Source organism: Pollicipes pollicipes, unplaced genomic scaffold (genome assembly GCF_011947565.3).
Source record: "Pollicipes pollicipes isolate AB1234 unplaced genomic scaffold, Ppol_2.1 Scaffold_1600;HRSCAF=1878_pilon_pilon_pilon, whole genome shotgun sequence".
Lineage (NCBI taxonomy): Eukaryota > Metazoa > Arthropoda > Thecostraca > Pollicipedomorpha > Pollicipedidae > Pollicipes > Pollicipes pollicipes.
The window spans coordinates 19,684,698-19,693,768 of record NW_023595962.1 but is presented as its reverse complement, the minus strand read 5'-3'; positions in this window follow the sequence as shown (position 1 = coordinate 19,693,768).

The following is a 9,071-nucleotide window of genomic DNA, read 5'->3' as shown; positions in this document are numbered from 1 at the left end:
TCGAAAATCCGTGATGCGGCGAAAGCGTAGCGTTGCGCGCGATGCGCAGCATCGCGCGCAACGATGTTTGGCAGCATTGTATGGCTCGACTTGCTCATACCGCGAAACGTCAACGTTTTGACATGGGCCCACGCTGCAAGCGTTAGCGAATACAGACTAGTATTGAGCTTTGAATTTCGTCGAGCAGGGATAATCTGTTGTAACATGATCTCGTTTCTGGAAATTTGTCTCATTTTCCCAATTTCTTCACCAACTGGTTCACAAAAGCGTCAGTTTTGTCACCGATCACAAATGTCCAGGATTCATCCGGGGCTTCTTACTGCTGAGAGAAACAGCGGCTTTGAGGTGAGAGGCCGAGCATCGCTGGTGTAGGTCTGTCATAGTACCCGTTGCATCTCAGACTTAGCGCACTGGTCGGTAAAAAGGCATGAAATAAAGCGCTTTTAGTTTTCATCCTATTACATATCACGCTAATGCCTAATGTCGGCATCATGGTTACCTAGCGGTCGGCTTTATGTCGGCATCGTGGTCGTTCAGCGGTCGGCTTTATGTCGGGAACGTCGTCGCTCAGCGGTCGGCTTTGTGCGGACGAGCAGAGCGCTGGACGGGCGTCGTGTTCCGTGCATAACGAACGGTATAACAAGCACTGTTGTATGAAGCGGGCCAGCTAACGGTCAGCTGTTACGGGGATCTGACGCCAGGCAGCAGGCTTATATTGCGATGTTGAATGATTTAAGCATGATCGTCAGAAGATGCACCACAGTCGTAGTGCAAATACCACACATGAACTACGGACCGCTGCCAGTTGCCCCAAAGCTCTGTAATTCCTCGACACTAGACAGGTTTTTGTTTGATAGCGTGTTCGGCTCAACTTTGACTGCAGAGGTTACCACTCAGGGCCGCGTCGTGGATATGACGCGGGATATGACTGACTGAATGGATACCATTGGATGACTGAACGGATACCATCCAGTGTCATGTCTATATCGTTTGTTGTTTGTTTAGGTACACGCTGCTGTTACATCTTCTGATACTATGTTGCCGAAGGTAAAGTGTCTCTAGTTTTAATTCGCATGAGGGGTGTATTACCCTCTCATTACAAGAATTGTAGTTCCGCTAAATTAAGTGGGTGGGAGAAAGAGAGCTGAGCAGGCGCAATGACGTAATTTATCACAGGAATACACCACAACACGGATTTTCGCCAGGACTCGGACCACTTTCTCCATATGATTGGAGGGGGGACTGGAGCTCAAGGTGAGAGAGAGGAGGGCTTGAGTCTCCCAATTGAATAGGAGACCGCACCCTGTTTGTCGCCTTAAGTTGCAAGTTTTTGGGAGGCTAACAAACCTGTCACGTCCATTTTTTAAGATTTGATCCGAACCCTTTGAATGGATGGATTTCCGGGTTCAGAGCTCACGCTAAGCAGTGCTTGTTGTGTGAGCTTGCTGATCTCTTTTGATTTGCTGATCTTGTTGATCTTGTTGCGTCCGTGCCACACAAGGGCGTGTTTTCGCATAGTCAGCTGGGAACTGAATCGTGAAAAATTTGAAACCTGTGAAACCTAAAATATTGAATCTTGAGCTATCTTGCGATGACGGGGTGCGATCAGTGCGGAGGGGCTGAAATGCTGCTTGTGCATTGAACGGGCATGGTGTCCTCGAGGAGGTGAGTAACTGCTCTCACGCGCTCACATTGTCTCCTTAAATGTTGCGTCAGCGGCAGCTGGTAATGTGGCCCGAGTGACTGCTCTCACGCGCTCACATTGTCTCCTTAAATGTTGCGTCAGCGGCAGCTGGTAATGTGGCCCGAGTGACTGCTCTCACGCGTTCACATTGTCTCCTTAAATGTTGCGTCAGCGGCAGCTGGTAATGTGGCCCGAGTGACTGCTCTCACGCGTTCCACATTGTCTCCTTAAATGTTGCGTCAGCGGCAGCTGTAATGTGGCCCGAGTGACTGCTCTCACGCGTTCACATTGTCTCCTTAAATGTTGCGTCAGCGGCAGCTGGTAATGTGGCCCGAGTGGACTGCTCTCACGCGTTCACATTGTCTCCTTAAATGTTGCGTCAGCGGCAGCTGGTAATGTGGCCCGAGTGACTGCTCTCACGCGTTCACATTGTCTCCTTAAATGTTGCGTCAGCGGCAGCTGGTAATGCGGCCTTTCATCTCAAATAAACGCCCTTACGCACATTGTGCGTCGTTTGCCACAATGATTGTGAAGAGTGTGCTGACAGCTCTGGATAGAGTACAGCAAACACGTTTGGAGATGTCAATGGTGCGTTTAATAATAAGCAAAGAAGTTTCATGTCATTTGTTGCATCGAATAAGTCCTTTGGGCTGGCTGCAGCTCCAGCCACGGTCTAGATTATGGGGCATCTGCCTGGAAACAGCGAGGCATGAGGCCCGAGACGGCCACAATGCCCAACGAAGCCGAATTAGCATTCAATATAGGAGGCTTTCCGTCTAGCAGTGCCGCAGGGCTCCGTGCGCCAGATGTCCGCATGCCCCGAGGAATGGAACCTGAGCACAGCCCCTCGCAGCCGTCACGTGGTCCACGTGCCCATTGCGTGCATGTGCACAGATACGTCGCTGGAAATATTTCCACACGTTCGCGAACAAACGCTGCCCCCACCCGTCCCGCCCCCAAGTTTTTCAACCAACGTGTAAGACGGATATTTTGTGCAGGACCTTTCCTCCAAATTTGAGTTCTAGGTCCATAACTTTGTGGCCAAAATCCGGAAAGAAATCTGTTGGTTGTGTTTTTCAGGGAAAGGTTGAGTCATTTTTTGCACTTTAGCCCCCCCCCCCAAGTTATTTTATGAAGCAAAACTGCGCTCGATTGTTTCCCAGCCGGTGACACCCGGTGATGATTTTTCGGATTTATACGACCGACCAGACCAGCTACAGCGACATCGTGCCGGCGCGTAGTCCGTAATTCGCCCACAGTGCGAGAGCCAGTGACTTTAGAGTATTTGCACCACGTCCGTGGTGTATTTTTAGGAGGCCATGCTTACATACCTTGGCATTTCAATAAACACAGGCAGCAGAAGCCTGGTCGTCGGCCGCGCTCGCTCAGGGCCACAGGCCGCGCACAGGTAGCGGAACCCCGGTCGTCGGCCGCGCTCGCCCTGGGACAGAGGCCGCGCGCGGAGCGACACGGAAACGCCCAATTATAGGCTTTTCAGACCGTGGCCGGGTGATGCGCATGCGCGATGTGGGGACAGGTGAATGACCTAAAACGGCTCGTTACGGACTTGAACCATGTACATCGTGGGGGCGACTATTCTGGCACTCTGGGCTCTGACCTCTCGTGGGTAGCTTCCGGGAGAGGGCGTGAGAGCAGGCGGGCAGGGCTAGGAGCACTGCGATCTCCTCCTGAGTTGGGTCCTTTAAAGCTGCCCAGACTGCTTCACGTTGAATTTGCTTCTTACGGACTCGCGTGTTGGCTGTTGGATCACTGTAACTGCTTCGCTTGTTGGTACAATGCCTGCCTGTTAGCGCCTTTCAGAGCGTGGAAGTAAAGCGGCGAAGCGTAAATGGCATCAGCAGTAAACCTCCAGACCGGCTTCACTCGACAGTAAACCTCCAGACCGGCTTCACTCGCCAGTAAACCGCCCGACTGGCTTCACTCGGCAGCAGCAAACCTCCAGACCGGCTTCACTCGACAGTAAGCGTCCAGTCCGGCTTCATTCGGCAGTAAACCTTCAGACCGGCTTCACTCTGCAGTAAACCTCCAGACTGGCTTTACTCGGCAGTAAACCTCCAGGCCGGCTTCACTCGGCAGTAAACCTCTAGACCGGCTTCACTCGGTCAGGCGTGTCCTGACGTGCACTGCACATACGCGGTGAGGCGATGCCTCCCCCTGATGCTCCGTGGGGGGGGGGGGGCTGCGCCGCAGTGACCGCTAAATGCCCCTGATGGGACTGTCCACCCTATCCTCATGGCAAGCGGGGCGAGAGATTGAGTCGCGGCGGGTAGTCGAGTGCGCCCACTAGGTGTGGCGGCGATTCGGCGATGACAGCTGGCGCGCCACGCCAGTCGACGACGTCACAAATGTACAGCAGATGGGGGCAGGGCCGCACCACGTCTCTGTGGTCTGACGTCACCTGACGTTTAGCACGGCCGCTGCCACCGGTCGCAGGGCATGCCTGTCAAAAGCGATTATGTTGGACAATCTGTGAACTACTATTTTCATCGGACTCTCACTCATCGAGCGCAGCGGAAAAAGTAGAAAACGCACTGTGACGAGAAACAGACGTGTGATCTATGAGCGTGACTCAAACCTCGCGAGGCCGTGAACGCATTATAACATCTGTCTCCCGCACGCCACAAACGCGGTGGAATATGACAGCTGCGTGGACACCACCTCACAAGCAGTAACCGTGGTTGCCAGGAGACGCCGTGGCGAAATAAGTGCCGCTAGCTGAAGCACTCAGGCTTTTTAGTAACACGCTTCTTGCGCCGGCGGCCGAAGCAGACTCAACGGGGCAGCGATCGGTATGTATTTTGGCTGTACTGGTGTTCTTTATCTCAGAATCGTGTTCTTTGAAAGTCGAAAATCAGCAAATCAGCACTAATCGTTTTCAAAGCGCCCGGCCTCAGCATCCCGATGCTACGGCTGCAATCCACCGATTCCATTCCATGTCATTCTATTCCATTGACAGCTGACCCAGTTCACGAATGAAGTTATTTGTGAAGTCCACGAATTGTTATTTGGCAATTGTCAGCGCATCACGTATGCGTTTTCTCCTCACATGTCCTGCCTGGTCCAGCCGGGCTTTCTTTTAGGAAAGAGGAGCACAATGCATTTTGGTTGCATGTTTGAATGCCTAGCTCAAAGCTTTTTTTGCTCCGTTTGTAGTGAAATAGCAGCAGTTTCTCGTTTGCATGTTTCTTGCATGCCAGAATAACTGAAATGATTTCAGCGGACATTTGGACGTTACATTTGACTCGCACTTCTGCGAGCAAGCCGCCTTCGATCCAGAGTTGAGCACCATGCACATTATGCATCACACTTCTTATTATGACGTCAAGTGCTTTTGACACGCGTCTGACACGTGTAAAGAAATGTCTTTGTGCACAGTTATCCATGTGAACAGGCCGTTAGTGCCTCTTTCGTACAAGCGTTGCTAAGCAACGTTCGTAAACAAATCGACCGATGGTGCTGACGGAAGACAGTGTACCGTGTTCAAGGTGTTGTTTTAGGCTCGTTCGTCGCACAGTAATAAATTTAGATGCCGTAAAAATACCAAAACGTAAACATTTTTGTTTCGTGTTAACGTAAGTCAATACCCATATTCTGTTGTCTTTTTGCGTGCAATGGTAGCACATGCAACCATCGGTCATCGTCATTGTTTACCGTCGGGCTCTGTATGTTTTTCGTGGGTTAGCTCCCAGAGCATTTATCTGCAAAAGTAAGGCCAGTCCCAGCGGATAACGCACTACGTATGTGTATATCAGATGTTAACGATGGCTTTACACAAGAGAACTGCTAGAGAAGAAAATAAGTCCGGACGTTGCCCGACCGATTTTTTTCCGGTTTAATGATACGTGCTTAGTATAGCTTTTTGGCCACTGCCGTTTTTAAGGGCGCTATTTCGAAATGAAATGTGTTTTCTTGTTATTTGTCTGACCTTCACGAGTGATATCACAGTCCTAGGAAAAACCTGTGACCTTCTATGCCATGTCAATCAACGAATGAAACTGGATTTTCAGATCGCTAGCCACCATAATGAGGTCGGGAGCTCGGACCTGGTGTTAACATATGGGTAGCAGGTACGTGAATGACCACGAGTCAAGCATCCGACGACTCCCCTGTTACCAACTGACGACGGCAGGTGGAGTCATTTGGTGAGCAGGTACGTGAGTGACCAAGCGTCAAGCATCCGAAGATTCTCCTGTGACCAACTGACGACGGCAGATGGAGTCATTTGGGGAAAGTAAGCGTGCAAATTAACGGCCTCACGTCCCCAAACGTTCGCGCAGCCGTGCCTTTGTTTTATGCGTAACGTTATGTGATGGAGGTGCCGACATCGGCTGTCGCCGTTGTAAAATATTGAGTCTTACATGTGTGTCTGTCTCGATTTTAAGGACTTCCACGGAATATGTGTATTTGACGTTCCTGTACGTAATATATGTACGTACGTAATAGTGTCGTTAGTGTCAATGTTGTCGTTTGCTAATTGGGCGTGACGGCTTCACCATTTAACTTTTTAATATCCCTTGTTCTAAGCTCATTGGCATTTTCAGAAACTGTGATGTTTCGCTCACTCGACGCAAATACATGAGCTTCTGAATTATCACACCGGAGACAATGACGGAAATGTTCATTCTTCCAGGTAAGCCACATGCGTTTTATGCATATCACAAAAACAGCATGCATACATCTCCGCACGGCACACCTTTGCACGGGGCGTGGTTGCACGTCCCCTCTATTTCAAACCATCTCTTCTCGTGCGGATGGCGTGGTCACTAAGCACTCCATGGCGAGTCTATTACCCAGCGGGGTAACTTTGGACCACTGCATAACGCCCAGCGCCGGTCCGAGCCACGGAGAGACCCAGACGGCGTCCACGAGTGTGCCTCCCCGCGAGCCTCTTATGCAGACTCCTTTCCAATGGCTGGGTTGGGAATGGCTCAGACTGCTAATGCAAGGATTTTCGGGGATATGATGTGCAAGCATATGATCGCGGTGCAAGGAAAGAGGACACTTGGGGCGTGCATAATTTGAGGACACTTGGGGCGTGCATAATTTGGCCTTGCGATGGCACGAAGAGTCACAGGGAAGAGCACACGGGAAAGAGCTTCCGGTACCTGCCGGACAGTGAGAGACAACCCGGACATCGGGACGGGCATTCTTGACTCGAGCCATCTGAAGCTGTGGAGCACTCCCGCGTGCATATCATACCAACCGAATTTGTAAACGATGGCACTTCCATCTCGCTGCAACCGGCCATCTGGCTCAAATTTCTACAGATGTCCGATTCTTTTGCGATGGGTGGCTGCTGTGTTACTACGTCATCAGCAGTTGGCGGTGTTTTTCAGATGATCCGCCCGACATCAAGCCCGACCCGGACTCATTGACGGCACTGGCCGGCAGCGCCCTGGTCGACAATCCTCGTGCGTACGCTCCCTCTCAGGCTGGCATTTTCCACATTTACATTGGCCCTGCCCGTATGCATAGCACGAGCATACCGCTAATAGCTAATGCACAATAATACTAAGCCTTTAAAATATACCAAAATCAGCGGCGTGTGGTCCGCCTTATTCGGCACAAGCCGCGTCATACATTGCAGAACACACGGGGTGCACTACTTAACACACTTGTCACTGAACACCCATTAGTGTTACGCAGCACATGCTCACGTCCCTTGGGAGAGCGTTCAGCGACTGGTGAGTGGCGACAACTCCAACAGCAACAACCGGGTGGTCGCCCGAACCAGCAAGTTGCAAAAAAGAAATGAGGTTTCTCCTTTTTAATGTTATTCTTTGTTATTCTAATGTAATTCTGCTACACTAATGGTCCAAAAAACTGACGAACAGCGAGCGACGAGACATGTGGCATTTACGCTTCTTTATTCATTTAAGGCTCCGAAACATCCTGGCTTTAACTTCTACCATAGTTTCACCATTATTCTCCCGCAGCGGTAATGTGAAGGCCAACATTTGAGCTGTTGCTGCTTAGTCATCGAATAGGAAAAAAGAACAAACGAACTGTTGACCTAGGATAGGCGCCAAAATTTTGCACATGTGCAACTCACCATACATGTTCCTGATTTCTCCTCGTTGATGTTATGATGCTACACGATAAGAAATAAGCTGGCAAAACGGTCTACCTTCCCCAAACTCCATACAGGATCTTTCACTACGGACTTCGAGTACAGCGTGCGTGAGATAAATGTCACAGTGATTCTGTGTTCCTAACCGAATTCTTTAAAAGGGTTCCTGAAAGTGGTCGTCGTTCTTTGAGCAACTGTAACGGACTCTTAGAAAGCTCGTAATGCAGAGCGTCTCGTTTGCAGGTGACGTGCTTGATACCAAGGCTGACATCAAAACAGAGCCATGCTTCGGGGACCCTGTTTCTTCCTCACGTGAGATTGGTAAGTGTGTTTGTCACGAGCTTTTCATTTTAGAAATATGCGTGTGCCTTGATCCGCTATGGCCGTTTTGCACAAAGCCGTATAGCGTCTTGCACCACTCATCTGACAGCCAGGGGGCTGAAAAGCTGGCACACTAAGGCATCATGATGAAACTACATCAAATTCATGCAAATCGCTTTCCATCTCAAGTGCTTGTCAATGTGAAGGATATCATAACCATGTACCCAACCTATTCGATAAGTCCTGTCATCGGTGCCAACACGAGCAGACATTTGGTATGAGCGTAACAACCACCCCTCAAGCCAATATCATCTAGTGCTCCACTTAAGGCGACATTAGGTGGCGTCTTTAAGGGAATGTTCTACATCTGCCCGGGGTTTTGAACTAAAAAAAAAAACATTTTGAAGATCGTTCGCTGCAGTCCACAGCCCTGTCCTTTTTAAGACCTGTAACTCTCTAACTTTCGAGCTACATGTCCGCGAAGAATTCATGCTACTTGGGGCAGACTATTCCGAGGCCATGAAAGTCAACTGATTTGCAGCGCTGAGCAAGCTGTGTAAGTTTCAACCACGAATCACGTTTTCTGCTATATGACAAGAAACTGGGCATAGTTTTTAGATATGACGGAATTAAGACTTATTGTCGAATAACTCGGGAACAGCATAATAGCCGAGTATGTGAATACAAGTAAGCTTCTTAAACACACGGCTAAATACGCAAGAACATTATGCAAAAGGGTCAAAACAGGAGTGCATACCGATATTTGGCTCAGCGAACACTTCCAGCACGGCACTGCCATCTCTCGGCGAGTTTGAAGTACTAAAAGTGAGTGCAAAGATAAAAAGTTCGCACGGCTTGTTTGGTAGCATCTCAACGTCAGACAAGCCTTCCACGGCGCAATCAAATAATGTCGTATTGAGCAGCGTAGCTACTAATAAAGGAATTGTGTTGTCTAGATCGGTCGTTCCACACAAC